Source organism: Amblyomma americanum, chromosome 7 (assembly GCF_052857255.1).
Source record: "Amblyomma americanum isolate KBUSLIRL-KWMA chromosome 7, ASM5285725v1, whole genome shotgun sequence".
NCBI classification, from domain to species: Eukaryota; Metazoa; Arthropoda; class Arachnida; order Ixodida; family Ixodidae; genus Amblyomma; species Amblyomma americanum.
In genome coordinates this window covers 107,059,137-107,079,368 of record NC_135503.1, presented here as the reverse complement: position 1 = coordinate 107,079,368, position 20,232 = coordinate 107,059,137, and the positions used below count along the sequence as shown (strand labels likewise).

The window sequence follows — 20,232 nt, the reverse complement described above, 5'->3', positions numbered from 1 at the left end:
AGTCACTTTTCTCGTGTGATAGCGGCCGTCTTCTTGTCGTTGAATTTTTGCACTCTGTCGTTGAGTTCCGAGTTATTTGTGTGTATGCACCAAATGCGGAGTCCGAGCGAAGAGTGTTCTTTGTCCGCTTTGAGACATAACTAAACTGTGACAATGTACTAATCCTACTGGGCGATTTCAACTGCGTCTGTCAGGCTACCGATCGTGCAAGAAGCTCGTTTCTGAGAGATAGGAGTGCTGATGTCTTGAACGAATTGGTCCATGGCCATAATTAAGAAGATATTGGAAGTGTTTTCACCAATGGCCCATGTACACGGTATACCAATTTTCAGGGCAATAGCCATGCCCGATTGGACAGAGTGTATGTGTCGGCAGAACTTTTTTCACTATGCACATTGTATGATGTCAGACCTGTGGCTTTCAGTGACCACGCCCTTTTGATTACAGCCTTTGGCAGGCAGCAAAGCAAAAAGCGGTTTAATTGGCATTTATGGAAATTAAATAATAAGTTGTTGGAGGACGAAGGGTTCGCTAAGGAAGTAAAGCAAGAACTAGAGAAGCTAATTAGAGCGCAACCGTCGAACTTCGCTGCAGAGTGGGAGGAGTTTAAGCAAAGGATAAAAATAAGAGCGATTGAAAAAGGTACGCAGTTGAAATATGCGGAGAAACAAAAGGAAGCAGAGCTTCGTGAACAGCTTGAATACCTCACGTGTATAGAAAGCGACCAACCAGGCACATGTTTTAATGAAATCAGGGATGTCAAAGCCCAGCTGGATAAAATGGACGCCGATAAGTATACTGCGGCAGTTATTCGGGCGCGAACTGAGCAGCTATGGGCAGGGGAAACACCAACAAAACGAGCGATATCCGATGAAAAACGATACTCGTGCCGAAAGCAAATATGACAAATAAACACTGGGGCAGGGGTTTCGGCAGACAGTGGCGTAATCAAAGAAACAATCTGTGATCACTTCAAAGATATGCTGGGTCATTCGCGGAAAGCGGAAAGGGGCTTCCATTGCGAATTTCTACCACTTATGCCGAAACTTGACGAAGAAATCAAAATACGGCTCGAACAGACGATTTCCTTGCAAGAAATAGAGGACGCGATAGATGCATTGCCAACCGGTAAAGCTCCTGGCCCCGACGGCCTGGGAGCAGCTTTCTACAAAGATTTCAAAACTGCAATAGCCCAGATACTGCAAGTCATTGTCGTTGAAAGTTATGAGAAAAACGTGTTCCGCTGTCCTTCACAACTTCGCACATAGTGGTCATTCCTAAAACCGATGATGCTGAAAAGCTCCTGATGGTGGGGTCTTATCGCCCGATAAGCCGCACAAACGTCGACTAAAAGATTTTCATGAAGGTGTTGGCGAAGAGACTGCCGAGTGTTATAACATCGATTGTAGGCACGCACCAAACGTGTGGCATAAAAGGTCGAAGTATCGCTACGAACATACACGTGGCGCGGTCCATACTAGAATGCTGTGACTCTTTTGATGACCGAGTGGCGATGATACAACTAGATCTGGCAAAAGCCTTTGACCGGGTGTCTCATGACGTCCTGTTTGCCGTACTAGAGCATGCGAATGTTGGCCGAATAATAACAGAAGGTGGTAGAATGGCATACGCAAACTGTACGACTCAGATTGTTGTGAACGGCGAACTCACTGGCAGCCTGCAAGTGCGATCTTCTGTAAGACAGGGTTGTCCCCTGTCGCCATTGCTGTTCGCGGCGTACCTTGAGCCACTTTGCTTGGCCATCCGGAATAATGAATGCATAACGGGTTTCAGGCTGCAATCAGCGCACGTAAAAATCTTGGCTTATGCTGATGACATCGCTGTATTTTGTGCAAATACAGAAAATATTTCTGAGGTAACGAACGTAGTGCACAAATTTTGTAGCTGCACTGGAGCCCAGATCAACTGGGAAAAAAGAAACGGGTTCTGGCACGCTGGCTGGGACGTCACGCCTGAACACTATTCTCGGACGCGCTGGTCCACCACTCCAGCGTTGTATTTAGGAGTACCCCTTGACAGTTACCGGGACCCAGATCCGTACTGGCTTGACCAAGCATCGAGGGCCAAGGAAAGAAGTGATGCATGGCAAGGGAGACAGTTATCGATGTTTTCGCGTGCCATTATCTGCAACCTGTTCCTTACTGCTAAAGTGTGGTATGTGATGAATGTGCTCAGTGCTTCCCGGGCAAGCATTCAAAAACTTCATCGTGTATTTGCGGTTTTTATTTGGGCTTCGACTTGGGAAAGGACGAGTCGAACAAACTTGTTTCTTTCTGTGAAGAAAGGTGGGCTTGGCCTGGCGCATTTATTTTTGAGACAAGTTGTCTCGCGTTTCATGTACCTACGGGATGAAAATGATGTCTTCCTCCGGACCGTAATGCAAGTACGGCTTTGGCGACTTCTTCCTGACCTTCTTGTAAGTTCGGTACATGTAAATAGTGCGATAAGAGGGTACCTTAAAGAAGTTGTGCTCGCGTACAGAATGCTGCATGTTCGGTTTTCCATGGAGTATTTGTGTAATGTCAAGAAAAAAAAATTGTACGTGGACTTAGTGGACACAATGCTTCCTCCGCCGATATATCGTTTGCCACACATTGCAGGCCCAGGAGCTGATGTGCTTAAAAGAGTTAAGAAGATGCCAATATTGCCAGCGATCAAATCCTTTTTCTTTAAACTCCACACTAATACCTTATCAGTGAAAACGTGGATGCACGATAAAGGTCTTTTCGTCCCTTGCTCAACAAGCTGTTTCCTGTGCCACAAACCGGAAACCATTGAACATGTGTTTTTGGACTGTTGGGATCCCCTTTTTTCTGGGATGTCCTTCAGAGAACTTTAAAGAAAGACCTACCATTAGATGCATATGGCATAAGATTTCTACCTTTTCACAAAACAGATGATTTTCCATTTGATGCAGTAATGCTCCTGGGACTACACAGCTTGTGGAAAACCAGAATGGAGTTTAACCATGCAGATGAACAAGTGAAACCTGTACGGGAACATTTCCTTCAAAATGTTGTGCGATTTATGGAGGCGTATAAGGCCCTCCCTGAACAGCCAAAATGGATCGATGTGCTTGATGATTTGGCAAGACTGAAAAAATTTTAACATGCCGTGTCAGGCAAAGGTCTGCCGACACGTTTTAATCGTTGATCTTGTGTGTTTTGAATGTCAAAGTCGGCAATAAAAAAAAAGTCCGCGTGGCCTAATGGATAAGGCGTCTGACTTCGGATCAGAAGATTGCAGGTTCGAATCCTGTCGCGGACGTGTTCCTTTTTATTTTTAGACATCGCTCACTGACAAAGCGCTTATGACAATGGTGGGCACACACTCTCCCCTACAGTGCGTGCAGGCATCGCTAAGGTTGAGAAGAGCTGTGAAACGGGCCGCGTGGAATGAACGGGACACACCTTTCTGGCCCTGTTTTCCTTTCCAGTGGAGTGTACACAACAGCGCGGCTTTTATGCGCTGGGAAGTGAGTGGAGGAAGAATCTGTCCGCGTGGCCTAATGGGTAAGGCGTCTGACTTCGGATCAGAAGATTGCAGGTTCGAGTCATGTCGCGGACGTGTTCCTTTTTATTTTTAGACATCGCTCACTGACAAAGCGCTTATGACAATGGTGGGTACACACTCTCCCCTACAGTACATGCAGGCATCGCTAAGGTTGAGAAGAGCTGTAAAATGGGCCGCGTGGAATGAACGGGACACACATTCTGGCCCTGTTTTCCTTTCCAGGGGAGTGTACACAACAGCGCGGCTTTTATGCGCTGGGAAGTGAGTAGGGGAAGAATCCGTCCGCGTGGCCTAATGGATCATTCGACTTCCGGCCACCGAGCGTGACGGACGCGTTATCATGAGCTCCGTCGGAGCGGTTTCAGCGGCCCAGTCAGGCCGCGGTAACAGGTTTCTTGCGGCTACTGCCGAAGATTATCAGGTTATTCTGCCCAATCTGCCATCCGGACGCATCGTCGCCAACACCGTTTTCATGCACGGCGATCCAAGAGCCCGGCCCTATCGTGTTGAAGACTACCGGGACACTTTGGCCAACCTTGGTGCGCTTCCCGACGTTGTGGCGTTGGGGGCGTATCAAATGAACCACGTGTGGGCTGTGACAATGACAACTGCTGATGCTGCTCAGAAGCTGCTTTTGGCCGTCGACGTGAAGGTAAAGGATCGCCCATGTTTGCTCATTGATCCGAATAACCGAGAGGTTCGCGTAAAGCTGCACTGGTGGCTGCATGGCGTTACCGACGAAGACGTTCGCGTGGCGCTGTCGCCTTACGGGAAGGTGTTGGAAGTGACCCGGGAGAAGTGGCGGGCGCTCGGTGTCACTGAAAAAGGGTCGACGACTCGTACAGTTGGACTAAAATTGCATGCCGACGTCAAAATAGACGATATTCCGCATCAGCTCAAGATAGCCGGAGAGCTAACTCTTGTTGTTGTGCCGGGCCGCGCTCCTCTGTGTCTGCGCTGCAAGAGCACCGGGCACATACGTCGCGACTGCAAAGTGCCGCGCTGTAGTCGTTGTCGTCGTTTCGGCCATGTCGATGCTGATTGCGCAAAGACGTACGCCAGCGTAGCCGGACCAGTGCAGGCAAACGACATATCGGACCACCTGATGGACGAGGAAGACTCCGAGGAAACAGCAAGGACGAGCCGTAACCTGGTTACGCAAGGTGCATCGTTGAACATTCAAGGGGAACAACTAATTGACGGTGGAGATAAACCCGCAGACAAGCGGCGACATGACGAAGCAGAAGGCGGGACCGAGAAGGATGAGGCAAGCACTACGGGCCACCCCTCTCCCGGAGGAGGCGAGAAACCACCCACCGAGCCGGCACCAGTAACCGTGATGGACAGCGACAGTATTAGTGCCGCTGCAAAGCGACCTCACGACGCAGGCGAAAATGGGAAGGAGCTTAGTGTCGTTGCTGCAGACGAGCCGCCAGCCAAGACGACTGTTGGACGGCGTCCTTCCTTTCGACCGCTGCCGAACACTTCGGCGGCGCGCAAGACGGCGGAATCGCCGCCTATGCCGCCGTGAGGACCGCCCGTTGCTAGCACACTCCGGATCAAACCGCAGTTGTGAGGTAAGCGCCATGCCCCCGGTTTTCTTTCCCACCTTGCTATGATGACTATGGATAAGTCCATTCGCGTGGCAACATTAAATGTCCGAGGGCTTGCCTCAAGGAGGAAGCAGAGTCAACTGTACCGCCTGTTAAGCGACTTTGACCTTGACATTCTAGCAGTGCAGGAGACGAAAGTCGAGGGCGACGTGGAAACCGGGGGCATGGTGCAGCAATTCGTAGCGCGATACTGTGCTATTGTGAGCCATTCCGTGGGATATTCTTCAGGCTGTGCATTGTTGGTCCGACATAGTCTAGGAGCTAAAATAGAAGCCGTTACGTCATGCACGTCAGGACGGTTTATTGTATGTGATTTCTTGTTATCGTCCTTGGAGTGGCGTGTAATCTGTTTGTATGCGCCGACTGTTGCTGGGGAAAGGTGCAGGTTTTTTGAACAGCTAAAACAGTATACCCAGTGCAATAGGTTGGTCATTCTTATTGGTGATTTCAACTGCGTTCTTTCAACCCGGGACAAAACTAGCACCCGACCGTACAAGGATGCAAGCACCACTGCCCTAAATGAAATAATAGAGAACAGTAGCTTGGCGGATGTGGCTGAATGCCTTGGTGGTGGAAGAAATACACAGTACACCCATTTTCATGCTTCGAGCCACGCTCGTTTGGATAGAGCATTTGTAAGCCTTGATTTGGTACCCTTTTGCAAGGAGTACCGAGTGAGCGCTATTTCATTTACTGATCACTGCTTAGTCAGTTTTTTAGTAGCAAGCACGAAAGAAAGGAAAAGAAGCTTCGAGTGGCAGTTATGGAAATTGTATTCAAAATTACTGGATGTTCAAATTTTTATGGCAGACATGACGACGCAAGTTGATGCAATGAATCATATGGGCAATACGACGTGCAGAGAAAAATGGGAGAACTTCAAACAGACAGTTAAAGTGAAAGCATTGGAGCGGGCGAGTGCTATACGCAGACAAAAGGGGGCAGATGAAAAAACGATGCGCAGAAACTGGGAAAAATTGATCAGTGAAGAGTGTAGTAGACCCGGCATGTTCATGGACGATATTCGCGCACTAAAGCATAAAATAGAACAGTTCGACATCGAAAGATACCACGGTGCTCTGGTGCGAGCGAGAGCTGAAAAGCTGATAGCGGGGGAAGTTCCATCAAAAAGAGCGTTGGGCGCAGAAAAGTGGCATGCGCGGCGCAATCAGATAGTGGAAATTGAAGTTGGTGGAAAAGTTAGTGACACAGCAGAAGATATTGAGCGCGCTTTCTTCGAGCACTACAGTGGGCTATTTGCCAACTGCTCAGTTGACAAGAAGGACTTCCTTTTGTTGATGCTCAGTCTAGACGACAGTACGAAGGAACTATTGGAGGCAGCTATCTCAGTAGCGGAGGTGAAAAACGCAATTGAAAGCTTGCAGCCGGGGAAGTCTCCGCGCCCGGATGGTCTGACCTCAGCCTTTTATAAACGTCTAAAAGGAATAATTTCACCAGTTTTAGCTGCTGTCTATAATGAGGCATTCGATCTCAATGTACTGCCGCCGTCCTTCACATCCTCCCACACTGTTCTTATACCGAAATCAGAAGACCCCTCTGTATTGCGCAGAGTAACTTCTTACCGTCCAATTTGCCTCACAAATGGAGACTAAGATAATGATCAAAATTTTGGCTAAGCGATTGCAGACAGTCATTACTGACCTGGTGGGGCCGCATCAAACGTGCGGTATTAAAGGCCGATCTATTTTCTCAAATATACATGTAGCGCGTAGTATCCTTGAGTGCTGCGACTTAATGGGCACACAAGTGGCAATGATCCAAATTGATCTGGAGAAAGCTTTCGATAGGGTGCCTCATGAAATTCTTCTGTGCATTCTAGATCATATGAATGTGGGTAGAATCATACGAGGCGGGGTCGCCATGGCGTACCAGGATTGCACGACAAGTCTAATTGTCAACAAGGTTGTGGGTTCACGCATTCCAGTCAAACGCTCGGTGCGCCAGGGTTGCCCTCTTTCGCCACTGTTGTTTTGTTTGTATATAGAGTCATTTTGTTTGAGCGTGATACAGAGCGATTGTATGCGCGGTTTTAAACTACATCAGTTAGAAGTCCGACTGTTGGCTTATGCGGATGATATAGCCATGTTTTGTAATGATTACGACAGTGTAACACAGGCTGTTAAGTGTGTTAAAAGTTTTTGTGCGGCCAGTGGCAGCGCGGTAAACTGGAGTAAGTGCCTGGGATTCTGGCACAGGGATTGGCCGGAGGCCCCAGACACTTTTGCCAACATGAGTTTTACTACGACTCCTGTTAAATACTTGGGAGTTCCTCTTGAGTGTTACAAAGACAGCGAAGCCTACTGGAGGAGTGAAGTGGATAAAATGAGGGAAAGAGTGAATAAATGGAATGGATGGAATTGGTCAATGTTCTCGAGAGCCACAATTATTTGCAACATGATTTTAGTGAGCAAAATTTGGCATGTCCTTCAAGTCTTGCATTGCTCCAGGGTTCATATCCAAAAATTTCATCGGGTGTTTGCAGTGTTCGTGTGGGCATCTTCTTGGGAAAGATCAAGCCGCACCAATTTATTTCTACGAGTTCGAAATGGAGGACTCAGTTTGTCACATTTGTTTTTGAGACAGGATGTCAATCGGTATTTATTTCTTCGGGACGTTAAGCACCCGTTTCTACACACTGTCTGTCAACTTCGCCTGGGGAAGCACTTGCCTAATATGGTTGTCTCTGCTGGCAATATGCCCGGTGGAGTGCATGGTTTTCTACGCGAAGTTGTGGTTTCATGTAGGTTTTTGACGGCGCGGTTTTCGCTCCAATACCTGAGTGAAGTCAACCGGAAAAAACTGTATAAAGACCTTTGTAGTGTGGTTCTCCCCGTGCCTTTATATCGGTCCCTTTACAGGGAAGGTATAGGTAACAAGGTACTAAAGCGTGTTAAGGCAATGTTAGTCCCGCCTGGTGTTAAGACTTTCTTTTTTAAATTACACACTGGAACTCTGACTGTCAAACCGTGGATGGCTGAAAAAGGTTTTTTTGTTCCCTGGGGTACTCACTGTATAATATGCAGAAAGGAGGAGACAATTGAGCATGTGTTCCTTGAATGCTGGGATGCTGTGTTCCTTTGGGATGTGCTTCAGCGCACAATCAAAAAAGAATTTCCGCTTGATGGGTACGGAATTCGCTACTTGCCAATTGTAAGTGATGACGGTACCCCATTTGATTTGATCATGCTAATAGCCCTACACAGTATTTGGAAATGCAGAATGGCAGTAAGGCACGCCGATCTCGATGCAAGGCCGGCACGTCAATATTTCAAAGAAAGCATAAGCAACTTTGTTACGGAGAAAAAGATGCTGGAATGTAGTCCAGAGTGGCTATCACGTGTTGAGTTATTATTGGCGATGAAGTAATTTTAGTATGAGCGTGACCGCACAAGCAGGGCGGCCGTTGTTTTAACAAAGATGTTGATTGTGTTTTAGTGCTTATGTATGAATATGTGTTTTCTTTTCATGTGGGTCAAAATACCGGCAATAAAGAAGAAAAAAAAAAGCGTGGCCTAATGGATAAGGCGTCTGACTTCGGATCGGAAGATTGCAGGTTCGAGTCTTGTCACGGACGTGTTCCTTTTTATTTTTAGACATCGCTCACTGACAAAGCGCTTATGACAATGGTGGGTACACACTCTCCCCTACAGTACATGCAGGCATCGCTAAGGTTGAGAAGAGCTGTGAAATGGGCCGCGTGGAATGAACGGGACACACATTTCTGGCCCTGTTTTCCTTTCCAGGGGAGTGTACACAACAGCGCGGCTTTTATGCGTTGGGAAGTGAGTGGAGGAAGAATCCGTCCGCGTGGCCTTATCCATTAGGCCACGCGGACGGATTCTTCCTCCACTCACTTCCCAACGCATAAAAGCCGCGCTCTTGTGTACACTCCCCTGGAAAGGAAAACAGGGCCAGAAATGTGTGTCCCGTTCATTTCACGCGGTTTAACACGGTGTTTCTGCATGGTGTCGTGCGAGCGAGGCCCTACCGGGTGGAAGATTTTCGGGACGCCCTCGCCAACGCTGGTGCGCTTCCCGACGTCGTGGCGTTGGGGGCGTATCAGATAAATCATGTGTGGGCGGTGACGCTCAGCAGTGCTGAAGCCACGAAAAAGCTTGCTGCATTGAAGGAGCTACAAGTGAAAGGACGCCGGTGCATCATTTTCGACCCGGAGGATCAGCAGGTTAAGCTGCGCCTGCATTGGATGCTGCACGGTGTGGCTGACGAAGACATCAGGACTGCTTTCCCGGCGTTCGGAAACGTGACGGAGGTCACGCGGGAGCGTTGGCGCGCCCAAGGGATGAAGGAGAAAGGCTCAACCACCAGGACCGTGCTACTCAAGTTGAAGCCTGGAATGAATGTGGATGAATTGCCACACCAGTTGCGAGTAGCCGGTGAGCTGGCCCTCGTGGTTGTGCCCGGGCGACCGATGCAGTGCTTGCGTTGTCACGGCACGGGCCACGTTCGCCGAGATTGCAAGGTTCCCAGGTGTTCCCAGTGCAGGCGCTATGGACACACGGACGCGGACTGCGTCCGTACCTACGCGTCGGCTACCGGTCTCGGAAAGGCGAACGACACCGTGGAACTCATGGACGTCGCCGAGGCGGAGGAAGCAGCGACTGGCACGGACGAGGCGGGCAAGCCGCCTTCGACGCTTGCCACGTGTGTGAGCTCCGAGGATAGCACCAAGGCGGCCGACAAACCAGCGAGCCAACCGCCGACGGTAGGCTGCCCCCGCTTTGCTAACGAGACGTCAGGGAACGGGGCCTGCCCAACAGAGCCTGAGGACGTCGAGGCAAAAGAGCCGAGCGAGGACATCCACGAGAAGAGCGGCGCCCGTGCAACTAGCGTCACGCCCCTCGTCACCACACCGGCGAAGCGTCCCCACGACCAGACCAGCCCCGAAGGGGACAAGGTGGTAGCGCCCGGCGTCGACGAACCCCCTGCAAAGACGGCTCAATCCCGGCGTCCGAAGTTACGGCCGCGCCCGAACCTTTCGGATGACAAGCGGGCCGGCGGCAAGGTACTCCTCCAGAAGGCCGATGTTCTTCCGCCGGATGATACCGGCGGCAACAGTGGCGTCTAGCCGCGCGTTAGACGTGGGAGGTAAGCGCCATGCTGTTGGGTCCTTTCCTTTTAAGTTAAAATGGCTCCCGCCTCTGCCTTTAAAGTCGCTACGCTGAATGTACGAGGCCTGGCGACTAGGAAAAAACAAGGTCAGGTGTATCGACTTATAACGGAGCGCGAGATAGATGTATTGGCCGTGCAAGAGACGAAAGGGGACGGCAACGAAGGAACTGACAGCATGGTGCTGCGTTTCACGACGATTTTTTGCTGTCGTCAGTCATGCAGTGGAGACATCTGCTGGTTGCGTGCTCAGGGGCTAGAGGTGCAAGCATATTTTTCGTGTGTGTCTGGCCGGTGTATTGTCCTTGACTTTTCCCTGAATAGCATTGAGGGGCGCATTGTTGTCGTGTATGCACCGAATGGGGTAGAGGAAAGAGTTGCTTTTTTCAAAAGCCTCCTAGAACGCGTTTGCACGGAGAAGCAGCTCATCGTCTTAGGTGACTTCAATTGTGTCCTAAATGCTCGCGATAAGTCAAGCATCCGGGGGTTTCGAGACAGGAGCACTGAAGTGTTGATCAGAGTTATTGATAACGGAAACCTCGAAGATGTGGCTGAATGTCTTGAGGGTGCGCGGGCAGTGAAGTTCACCCATTTTCAGGGCTCAAGCCATGCACGGCTGGACCGCATTTATACATCAGTTGACCTTGCCCCTGTATGCAGCCAGTACGAAGTTGTGGGAGTGTCCTTCTCAGACCACTGTTTAGTTGAGTGCTGCCTCGGAAGTGTCAAGCGAAGCAAGGCATTTTCATGGGAAATGTGGAAGCTAAACAACACGCTTCTTCGCGACGATGTCTACTATCGAGCAGTAAAGGATGAAATAGGAAAAATAAACCCGTGCAAGACCCTGAAGATATGGCAACAGTGGGAGTTAAGCAAAGAATCTTTAGAAATCAAAGCAATAGAAAAGGCCACTTGTATCCGGTATAAGGAAAAACAAGACGAAGCTGAGTTAAAGGCACTACTGCAAACGTTGCTGAAGCAGGAATGCAAGGCGCCTGGGAAATGGATTGAAGATGTCAGGAAAACCAAGCAAAAGATAGAACTCATGGAAGAACAGCGTTATCGCGGAGCACTGGTGAGGGCGAGGGCGGAAGACACAGCTGCTGGCGAAGCGCCATCAAAACGTGCTCTCGGTTTAGAAAAAGCCCACGCTGAAAGTAATCACATCGATAAAATAGAATGGGGGGGGGGGGGGTATCTTATCGGCAGACAATGACCACATCGAAGCAGCCTTTACACAATTCTACCAGAGGCTTTTTTCGTGGCATCCGGCAGACGCAGTTGCATTTAAGCATCAGTTTCTTGGTGCAATGCCACGGCTGGACGAAGAAAGGAAAAAGAAAATGGAACTAGAAATAACTGAAAACGAAGTAGGGCATGCGATAGATGAATTAAACCTCGGAAAATCACCAGGACCAGATGGATTCAGTGCGGCATTTTATAAAGAATTTAAGCATGAAATTGCCCCGGTGCTATGTACAATGTTTAACGAAGCCTATGGAATAAACTTTTTGCCTCCGTCTTCTGGGACCTCCCATACGGTACTCATACTGAAAACTGATGATATAGAGAAATTAAAATCTGTTACCGCATATCGACCGGTAGCACTCACTAATGTGGACTACAAAATTTTTATGAAGGTATTGGCGCGAAGACTACAGACAGTGATAAAGGAAATTGTTGGACCCCACCAGACATGTGGAATAAAAGGGCAATCGATTTTTTCCAACATTCACAAAGCACGCAGTGTACTTGAAACCTGCGATGCAATTAATGGGCGGGTGGCTATGCTTCAGATTGATCTCGAAAAAGCTTTTGATTGTGTTTCTCATGAAATCTTGTTTTCCGTTTTAGACCATGTGAATGTCGGTTCAGCTTTTCCGCGAGGGTGTAGCCCTGGCGTATCGAAACTGCACGACAAGATGGATTGTTAACAAGTGCCTGGGGGCCCCCATTAGCGTGCAGAGTTCGGTGCGTCAATGCTGCCCCCTCAGCCCTCTCTTATTTTGTACTTACATCGAAACACTGTGTAGGAAAATATTAGAAGACAATAGTATTAATGGCTTTAGGTTGCAAGCTGCTGAAGTTAAGCTGCTGGCGTATGCTGACGACGTTGCTGTATTCACGGTTGCTCAGGAGAGCATAAGCGAAGCTGTCGGGTGTGTACGCGAGTTCAGTGAAGTCACCGGTAGCGGGGTTAATTGGTCCAAATGCCTCGGACTCTGGCATGGATGGTGGCCATCCCACCCGGACCATTTTGCCAACGTACCGTGGACGACGACACCGGGCAAGTATTTGGGCGTTCCGCTCGATGCTTATCGCGAAAGCGAGAAGTATTGGAAACAGCAAACGAAAGAAGCACATGACAGAGCTGGAAAATGGAAAGGCACCAATCTCTCCATTTTCGCCAGAGCTATAGTCTGCAACCTGTTTTTTATTAGCAAGCACTAGTATGTGATGCAGGTTTTGCATTGCTCTCGGGTGCACATTCAGATGTTACACCGGATTTTTGCCGTCTTTATATGGGCTTCCGAATGGGAACGTTGCAGCCGAACGAACCTGTTCCGGCGGGTAAAAGACGGGGGTGGGGCTAGGGCACCTCTTTTTAAGGCAGCTGGTGAACCGTTTTTTGTTTTTCGCGACGTCTCAGACCCGTTCTTGCGCACCGTGTGCCAGGTGAGGCTGCGGCGATTGCTGCCGGAGTTTGTTGTTACCACAGAAGAGCTCTCGGGTGGTTTTTTTGGTTACTACAAAGAGATTGTAGCAAGTGTTAGGTTTCTTTCAGCGCGTTTTTCTAGCGATTATTTGTATAAAACTAAAAGAAAGAAGTACCATGATCTTTGTGATATTGTTTTCCCAGAGCCTTTGTACAGGGCCTTGTACAGTGGAGGTTCTGGAGCTGATGTTTTAAAAAGGGTAAAGAAAATGCAGGTGCCACCAGGAGTAAAGACCTTCTTTTTTAAATTACACACCGGGACACTCCCAGTTAAAAAGTTTTTGGAAGGAAAGGATTTCTTTTTACCGTGGGGATCCAACTGCTTAATTTGTAAACAGCCCGAAACAATAGACCATGTTTTTTTGCATTGCTGGGAAGGGGTTTATTTTTGGGATGTGTTACAAAGGACAATAAAGAAAGCGCTACCACTTGACGCGCAGGGAATTCGTTATTTAAGCACAGACAATGAGATCGGGTACCATTTGATCTCATAATGCTCTTGGGCCTCCACAGTATATGGCGCTCCAGAATGGCAGGCTATTATTGTGACAAAGGCGCACGACCTGCCCGAATTTATTTTCGGGAAAGAATGGACTGCTTTCTGGCCATCCAGAAAGCAGCTCCGGAGCCCCCCGAGTGGCTCTCGAGGCTAGAGCCGCTCTGTATGCTTCGTGAATTTTAGTATGACGAAGCCAGACTCATGATGGCTGACCACGACAGTGTCGTATGTACATAGCGTTTTGTGTGTTTTTTGTTGAGTGTTTTTTGCGTAAATGTTTATGGTCAAAGCCAGGCAATAAAGGAAAAAAAATGGATAAGGCGTCTGACTTCGGATAAGAAGATTGCAGGTTCGAGTCCTGTCGCGGACGTGTTCCTTTTTATTTTTAGACATCGCTCACTGACAAAGCGCTTATGACAATGGTGGGTACACACTCTCCCCCTACAGTACATGCAGGCATCGCTAAGGATGAGAAGAGCTGTGAAATGGGCCGCGTGGAATGAACGGGACACACCTTTTTTTTCTTTATTGCCTGGCTTTGGCTCATAACATTTAAGCAAAAAAACATTCAACAAAAAACACACAAAACACTATGTACATAAGACACTGTCGTGGTCAGCCAGCACGAGTCTGGCTTCGTCATTCTAAAATTCACGAAGCATACAGAGCGGCTCTAGCCTCGAGAGCCACTCGGGAAGCTCCGCAGCTGCTTTCTGGATGGCCAGAAAGCAGTCCATTCTTTCCCGAAAATAAATTCGGGCAGGTCGTGCGTCTTTGTCACAATAATAGCCTGCCATTCTGGAGCTCCATATACTGTGGAGGCCCAAGAGCATTATGAGATCAAATGGTACCCCATCCTCATTGTCTGTGCTTAAATAACGAATTCCCTGCGCGTCAAGTGGTAGCTCTTTCTTTATTGTCCTTTGTAACACATCCCAAAAATAAACCCCTTCCCAGCAATGCAAAAAAACATGGTCTATTGTTTCGGGCTGTTTACAAATTAAGCAGTTCGATCCCCACGGTAAAAAGAAATCCTTTCCTTCCAAAAACTTTTTAACTGGGAGTGTCCCGGTGTGTAATTTAAAAATGAAGGTCTTTACTCCTGGTGGCACCTGCATTTTCTTCACCGTTTTTAAAACATCAGCTCCAGGACCTCCACTGTACAAGGCCCTGTACATAGGCTCTGTTAATTGGTCCAAATGCCTCGGAATCTGGCATGGATGGTGGCCATCCCACCCGGACTATTTTGCCAACGTACCGTGGACGACGACATCGGGCAAGCATTTGGGCGTTCCGCTCGATGCTTATCGCGAAAGCGAGGAGTATTGGAAACAGCAAACGAAAGAAGCACGTGACAGAGCTGGAAAATGGAAAGGCACCAATCTCTCCATTTTAAGCGTTTTTGACAATGGTGGGTAAACACTCTCCCCTACAGTGCGTGCAGGCATCGCTAAGGTTGAGAAGAGCTGTGAAATGGGCCGCGTGGAATGAACGGGACACACATTTCTGGCCCTGTTGTCCTTTCCAGTGGAGTTAACACAACAGCGCGGCTTTTATGCGCTGGGAAGTGAGTGGAGGAAGAATCCGTCCGCGTGGCCTAATGGATAAGGCGTCTGACTTCGGATCAGAAGATTGCAGGTTCGAGTCCTGTCGCGGACGTGTTCCTTTTTATTTTTAGACATCGCTCACTGACAAAGCGCTTATGACAATGGTGGGTACACACTCTCCCCTACAGTACATGCAGGCATCGCTAAGGTTGAGAAGAGCTGTGAAATGGGCCGCGTGGAATGAACGGGACACACATTTCTGGCCCTGTTGTCCTTTCCAATGGAGTGTACACAACAGCGCGGCTTTTATGCGTTGGGAAGTGAGTGGAGGCAGAATCCGTCCGCGTGGCCTAATGGATAAGGCGTCTGACTTCGGATCAGAAGATTGCAGGTTCGAGTCCTGTCGCGGACGTGTTCCTTTTTATTTTTAGACATCGCTCACTGAGAAAGCGCTTATGACAATGGTGGGTACACACTCTCCCCTACAGTACATGCAGGCATCGCTAAGGTTGAGAAGAGCTGTGAAATGGGCCGCGTGGAATGAACGGGACACACATTTCTGGCCCTGTTTCCCTTTCCAATGGAGTGTACACAACAGCGCGGCTTTTATGCGTTGGGAAGTGAGTGGAGGCAGAATCCGTCCGCGTGGCCTAATGGATAAGGCGTCTGACTTCGGATCAGAAGATTGCAGGTTCGAGTCCTGTCGCGGACGTGTTCCTTTTTATTTTTAGACATCGCTCACTGAGAAAGCGCTTATGACAATGGTGGGTACACACTCTCCCCTACAGTACATGCAGGCATCGCTAAGGTTGAGAAGAGCTGTGAAATGGGCCGCGTGGAATGAACGGGACACACCTTTCTGGCCCTGTTTTCCTTTCCAGTGGAGTGTACACAACAGCGCGGCTTTTATGCGTTGGGAAGTGAGCGGAGGAAGAATCCGTCCGCGTGGCCTAATGGATAAGGCGTCTGACTTCGGATCAGAAGATTGCAGGTTCGAGTCCTGTCGCGGACGTGTTCCTTTTTATTTTTAGACATCGCTCACTGACAAAGCGCTTATGACATTGGTGTGTACACACTCTCCCCTACAGTATATGCAGGCATCGCTAAGGTTGAGAAGAGCTGTGAAATGGGCCGCGTGGAATGAACGGGACACACATTTCGGGCCCTGTTTTCCTTTCCAGTGGAGTGTACACAACAGCGCGGCTTTTATGCGTTGGGAAGTGAGTGGAGGAAGAATCCGTCCGCGTGGCCTAATGGATAAGGCGTCTGACTTCGGATCAGAAGATTTCAGGTGGCTCTCGAGGCTAGAGCCGCTCTGTATGCTTCGTGAATTTTAGTATGACGAAGCCAGACTCATGATGGCTGACCACGACAGTGTCGTATGTACCTAGCGTATTGTGTGTTTTTTGTTGAGTGTTTTTTGTGTAAATGTTATGGGTCAAAGCCAGGCAATAAAGAAAAAAACAAAAGATTGCAGGTTCGAGTCCTGTCGCGGACGTGTTCCTTTTTATTTTTAGACATCGCTCACTGACAATAATAATAATAATAATAATAATAATAATAATAATTGGTTTTGGGGGAAAGGAAATGGCGCAGTATCTGTCTCATATATCGTTGGACACCTGAACCGCGCCGTAAGGGAAGGGATAAGGAAGGGAGTGAAAGAAGAGAGGAAGAAGGAGGTGCCGTAGTGGAGGGCTCCGGAATAATTTCGACCACCTGGGGATCTTTAACGTGCACTGACATCGCACAGCACACGGGCGCCTTAGCGTTTTTCCTCCATAAAAACGCAGCCGCCGCGGTCGGGTTTGAACCCGGGAACTCACTGACAAAGCGCTTATGACAATGGTGGGTACACACTCTCCCCTACAGTGCGTGCAGGCATCGCTAAGGTTGAGAAGAGCTGTGAAACGGGCCGCGTGGAATGAACGGGACACACCTTTCAGGCCCTGTTTTCCTTTCCAGTGGAGTGTACACAACAGTGCGGCTTTTATGCGCTGCGAAGTGAGTGGAGGAAGAATCCGTCTGCGTGGCCTAGGCAGACACCATAGAATAAGGCGTTTTTTTTTCTCGATATGGCTCTCATTTTAACTGAAGCGCTGCCTGTAGCCACTTTAAATGTGCGAGGCCTTGCAGCAAGAAGGCGACAATGCCAGCTCAGTCGCCTTCTTCTAGGCAACGATCTGCACGTAGTTGCAATACAAGAAACAAAAATTGAAAGCCAAGAAGCTACAGAACGTATGGTGTCCGTTTTCCGTACGCACTTTGAATGTGTGTGTCATTCTGTAGGTGCCTCTGGCGGCTGCGTACTTTTTCTTCGCAATAATTTCGGTATTACGGTGCAGTCACTTTTCTCGTGTGATAGCGGCCGTCTTCTTGTCGTTGATTTTTTCCACTCTGTCGTTGAGTTCCGAGTTATTTTTGCATATGCACCAAATGCGGAGTCCGAGCGAAGAGTGTTCTTTGTCCGCTTTGAGACATAACTAAACTGTGACAAAGTACTAATCCTACTGGGCGATTTCAACTGCGTCTGTCAGGCTACCGATCGTGCAAGAAGTTCGTTTCTGAGAGATAGGAGTGCTGATGTCTTGAACGAATTGGTCCATGGCCATAATTTAGAAGATATTGGAAGTGTTTTCACCAATGGCCCTTGTACACGGTATACCCATTTTCAGGGCAATAGCCATGCCCAATTGGACAGAGTGTATGTGTCGGCAGAACGTTTTTCACTATGCACATTGTATGATGTCAGACCTGTGGCTTTCAGTGACCACGCCCTTGTGATTACAGCCTTTGGCAGGCAGCAAAGCAAAAAGCGGTTTAATTGGCATTTATGGAAATTAGATAATAAGTTGTTGGAGGACGAAGGGTTCGCTAAGGAAGTAAAGCAAGAACTAGAGAAGCTAATTAGAGCGCAACCGTCGAACTTCGCTGCAGAGTGGGAGGAGGTTAAGCAAAGGATAAAAATAAGAGCGATTGAAAAAGGTACGCAGTTGAAATATGCGGAGAAACAAAAGGAAGCAGAGCTTCGTGAACAGCTTGAATACCTCACGTGTATAGAAAGCGACCAACCAGGCACATGTTTTAATGAAATCAGGGATGTCAAAGCCCAGCTGGATAAAATGGACGCCGATAAGTATACTGCGGCAGTTATTCGGGCGCGAACTGAGCAGCTATGGGCAGGGGAAACACCAACAAAACGAGCGATATCCGATAAAAAACGATACTCGTGCCGAAAGCAAATACGACAAATAAACACTGGGGCAGGGGTTTCGGCAGACAGTGGCGTAATCAAAGAAACAATCTGTGATCACTTCAAAGATATGCTGGGTCATTCGCGGAAAGCGGAAAGGGGCTTCCATTGCGAATTTCTGCCACTTATGCCGAAACTTGACGAAGAAATCAAAATACGGCTCGAACAGACGATTTCCTTGCAAGAAATAGAGGACGCGATAGATGCATTGCCAACCGGTAAAGCTCCTGGCCCCGACGGCCTGGGAGCAGCTTTCTACAAAGCTTTCAAAACTGCAATAGCCCAGATACTGCAAGTCATTGTCGTTGAAAGTTATGAGAAAAAACGTGTTCCGCTGTCCTTCACAACTTCGCACATAGTGGTCATTCCTAAAACCGATGATGCTGAAAAGCTCCTGATGGTGGGGTCTTATCGCCCGATAAGCCTCACAAACGTCGACTAAAAGATTTTCATGAAGGTGTTGGCGAAGAGACTGCAGAGTGTTATAACATCGATTGTAGGCACGCACCAAACGTGTGGCATAAAAGGTCGAAGTATCGCTACGAACATACACGTGGCACGGTCCATACTAGAATGCTGTGACTCTTTTGATGACCGAGTGGCGATGATACAACTAGATCTGGCAAAAGCCTTTGACCGGGTGTCTCATGACGTCCTGTTTGCCGTACTAGAGCATGCGAATGTTGGCCGAATAATAACAGAAGGTGGTAGAATGGCATACGCAAACTGTACGACTCAGATTGTTGTGAACGGCGAACTCACTGGCAGCCTGCAAGTGCGATCTTCTGTAAGACAGGGTTGTCCCCTGTCGCCATTGCTGTTCGCGGCGTACCTTGAGCCACTTTGCTTGGCCATCCGGAATAATGAATGCATAACGGGTTTCAGGCTGCAATCACCGCACGTAAAAATCTTGGCTTATGCTGATGACATCGCTGTATTTTGTGCAAATACAGAAAATATTTCTGAGGTAACGAACGTCGTGCACAAATTTTGTAGCTGCACTGGAGCCCAGATCAACTGGGAAAAAAGCATCGGGTTCTGGCACGCTGGCTGGGACGTCACGCCTGAACACTATTCTCGGACGCGCTGGTCCACCACTCCAGCGTTGTATTTAGGAGTACCCCTTGACAGTTACCGGGACCCAGATCCGTACTGGCTTGACCAAGCATCGAGGGCCAAGGAAAGAAGTGATGCATGGCAAGGGAGACAGTTATCGATGTTTTCGCGTGCCATTATCTGCAACCTGTTCCTTACTGCTAAAGTGTGGTATGTGATGAATGTGCTCAGTGCTTCCCGGGCAAGCATTCAAAAACTTCATCGTGTATTTGCGGTTTTTATTTGGGCTTCGACTTGGGAAAGGACGAGTCGAACAAACTTGTTTCTTTCTGTGAAGAAAGGTGGGCTTGGCCTGGCGCATTTATTTTTGAGACAAGTTGTCTCGCGTTTCATGTACCTACGGGATGAAAATGATGTCTTCCTCCGGACCGTAATGCAAGTACGGCTTTGGCGACTTCTTCCTGACCTTCTTGTACGTTCGGTACATGTAAATGGTGCGATAATAGGGTACCTTAAAGATGTTGTGCTCGCGTACAGAATGCTGCATGTTCGGTTTTCCATGGAGTATTTGTGTAATGTCAAGAAAAAAAAAATTGTACGTGGACTTAGTGGACACAATGCTTCCTCCGCCGATATATCGGTTGCCACACATTGCAGGCCCAGGAGCTGATGTGCTTAAAAGAGTTAAGAAGATGCCAATATTGCCAGCGATCAAATCCTTTTTCTTTAAACTCCACACTAATACCTTATCGGTGAAAACGTGGATGCACGATAAAGGTCTTTTCGTCCCTTGGTCAACAAGCTGTTTCCTGTGCCACAAACCGGAAACCATTGAACATGTGTTTTTGGACTGTTGGGATCCCATT

The 20,232-nt window shown here is 48.5% G+C and overlaps 6 non-coding genes across 6 annotated transcripts; all 6 read left to right on the top strand.

The window, feature by feature from the left end:
* Window positions 1-3,215: 3,215 nt before the first annotated feature.
* On the top strand, window positions 3,216-3,288 carry TRNAR-UCG (transfer RNA arginine (anticodon UCG)). Its single transcript has one exon. It is a non-coding gene; the product is annotated as a tRNA-Arg (tRNA).
* A 227-nt stretch (window positions 3,289-3,515) lies between these two features.
* On the top strand, window positions 3,516-3,588 carry TRNAR-UCG (transfer RNA arginine (anticodon UCG)). The gene has a single exon. It is a non-coding gene; the product is annotated as a tRNA-Arg (tRNA).
* An 11,508-nt stretch (window positions 3,589-15,096) lies between these two features.
* On the top strand, window positions 15,097-15,169 carry TRNAR-UCG (transfer RNA arginine (anticodon UCG)). Its single transcript has one exon. It is a non-coding gene; the product is annotated as a tRNA-Arg (tRNA).
* A 227-nt stretch (window positions 15,170-15,396) lies between these two features.
* On the top strand, window positions 15,397-15,469 carry TRNAR-UCG (transfer RNA arginine (anticodon UCG)). The gene has a single exon. It is a non-coding gene; the product is annotated as a tRNA-Arg (tRNA).
* Window positions 15,470-15,696: 227 nt separating this feature from the next.
* TRNAR-UCG (transfer RNA arginine (anticodon UCG)) lies at window positions 15,697-15,769 on the top strand. The gene has a single exon. It is a non-coding gene; the product is annotated as a tRNA-Arg (tRNA).
* Window positions 15,770-15,996: 227 nt separating this feature from the next.
* On the top strand, window positions 15,997-16,069 carry TRNAR-UCG (transfer RNA arginine (anticodon UCG)). Its single transcript has one exon. It is a non-coding gene; the product is annotated as a tRNA-Arg (tRNA).
* The last annotated feature ends 4,163 nt before the right edge of the window (window positions 16,070-20,232 follow it).